Below are 2,561 nucleotides of genomic sequence, written 5' to 3' on the forward strand. Positions count from 1 at the left end.
TGACAGAATCTTATATTTAAGTCATATACATGAGTAGTCGACTACTATTCTAATTAGTCGACTACTAAGAGTAAAAAATATGAACTAAATGTTTTTATACTCAAATATTAACTATAACTCTAATGGTTAACATAGGGGATTTCTATAGTTAACCAACACGCTAAGCCTGTGTTAGTGTGTTCTAATATATATGTGTGTGTGTGAGTGATCAAGGCTTGTACAATAATTCTAAGTAAATAAAATGTAAAATACATTATCTCATATGTTCTTCATCTTCTTTACTTCATAATGCCTTGAACTCAACTTGCACTTGTTCATATTTTGATATTAAAATCTACATATAAAAGTTAGTGCATTTGTATAACACACATTGTATAAATTGTTATCATCAAAATAATATCATGGAGATATTATATTCAACATTCTCTCCCTTTTTGATGATAACAAATAATTTATGCATATGTATGTATTTTATAACCAAGTTTAAACATTATGAAAATGTATGTATTTTATAACCAAGTTTAAACATTATGAAATAAACATACTTACTCCCCCTGCATATATGCAAATTAGAGTCTATAACATTACATAAACATTATGAAATAAACATACTTACTCCCCCTGCATATATGCAAATTAGAGTCTATAACATTACATAAATCCAATATAGATAATCATTTCTCCCCCTTTGTTATCAACAAAAAGAGATAAACATTTATGCTAAACATGAAATTATTTCTTCAACATGAGCTAATACTTCAAACAAATCATCCAGATTATGAACATAGTCCATAACTTCACCCATCCAAATAGGTAGGCAAAGACTTACCATAAAGACCAAAGTTTCACAATGTTCATCACCATGATTTGTTTAAAATATATAGCACATATATTAACTATCCAAACAACATCATGTTTGCTGTGAAAGTTGCTGTTTTCATTGCTATCGAATCTATTACAACTTTAGTCGTTACAATAAACTCGAATAAAATAAAAGAAAAGTTGATCTTTTTATAAGATCTCCTTACACAATGAAAATAAAAAGTTTACAACTTTATCAAACAAACGCAGAGATCGTTTATCGGTCTTCTGCTTGCGTGGGTGTCTTTGTCTGTGCTGGGGTTTATCCGTGAACCACCGTCGATCAGATCTGATTGCTGAAAAATTAGGCAGAGCTCCGTCTATCCGCGAAGGGATCGAGAAAACTGTAGCGCTTATCTCGATAAAAGTGAGATAATTGCTCTTCTTAGAATTACCACAACGGGATAATACTAAGGATTGGATGCGGGTGATGTAGATTTGACGAATCTCTCTCTCTTGCGTTGAAGAACTAGATCCGATCTCTCCTCCTCCTCTCTTGAAATCTGTGCACTTTAAGTCTTCAATCCGGCAGGGCTTCGCCGCGGTACCAGAATTCCAGCCTTTCAAAAAATGAGGCCTAAGGCTTGTATTTATAGGCTTGAGGGGATAACGGAGCGGTTAAAACTGATCGAAAACCGTCAAAAACACGTCCCAAGTGCGAGACAGCTCGGGGTGTCTCGCACCTGTGCGAGACAGTCTGTACCTTATTTAGTATTTTGGCTCTAATTCTTTCATATGAACTCTGATTTGAGTGATTCAAGATGTGTTGAAAATCTGACAAAGAGATCTACAACTGTCATGTTTTGAGTTTCTTTAGATTCTAACGGGATCATGGTCAAAACAGCTCCACAAGTTCCGAGACACCTTTGGGTGTCTCGGCCAGGTCCGAGACACCTTTGGGTGTCTCGGTGCTATTTTAGGCATAACTTCCTCATATGACCTCCAAATGACCTGATTCTAGATGGGTTGGAAAGTTGACAAAAATATCTACAACTATCCTGTTTTTAGTTTCTTCAGATTCAAAACGAATCATGGGCAAAATAGCTCCAAAATATTCCGAGACACCTTTGGGTGTCTCGGCCAGGTCCGAGACACCTTTGGGTGTCTCGGCGCTATTTTAGGCATAACTTCCTCATATGACCTCCAAATGACCTGATTCTAGATGGGTTGGAAACTTGACAAAAATATCTACAATTTTCCCGTTTTGAGTTTCTTCAGATTCAAAACGAATCATGGTCAAAATAGCTCCACAAGTTCCGAGACACCCTTGGGTGTCTCGGCTCGGGCTGAGACATTTTGTTTTGCACACTTGTCCATTTTCGTCATAACTTTTTCATCCGAACTCAGATTTAAGCGATTCAAATTGCGTTGGAAAGCCGATGAGGAGTTCTATAAGCTCCAATGATTAGATCATCTATGGAATAAATGAGACAAGAAGGGCATTTCGTCTTTTGTAAGTGACACGGGGCTCCCGATCAGTTCGTATCTTTATTATTCTGAAACTCCGTTGCTTCACATAGTTTGCCGATTCACTTCAAGCGTTCGTCGACGTCAATCAAGATTCTATGAACCAGATGGTGACGTTCATCATCTTCTCTTAGCTTTGAGCTGCTCGTGGAGACCTATAGGCAATTTTCGATGCCTACAGATACCCCCTCCAAAGCGTTCCAGACTCGTTTTTTTTATAGAAGAGGCTGGAA

Source organism: Asparagus officinalis, chromosome 5, assembly GCF_001876935.1.
Source record: "Asparagus officinalis chromosome 5, Aspof.V1, whole genome shotgun sequence".
Classification (NCBI taxonomy): Eukaryota; Viridiplantae; Streptophyta; class Magnoliopsida; order Asparagales; family Asparagaceae; genus Asparagus; species Asparagus officinalis.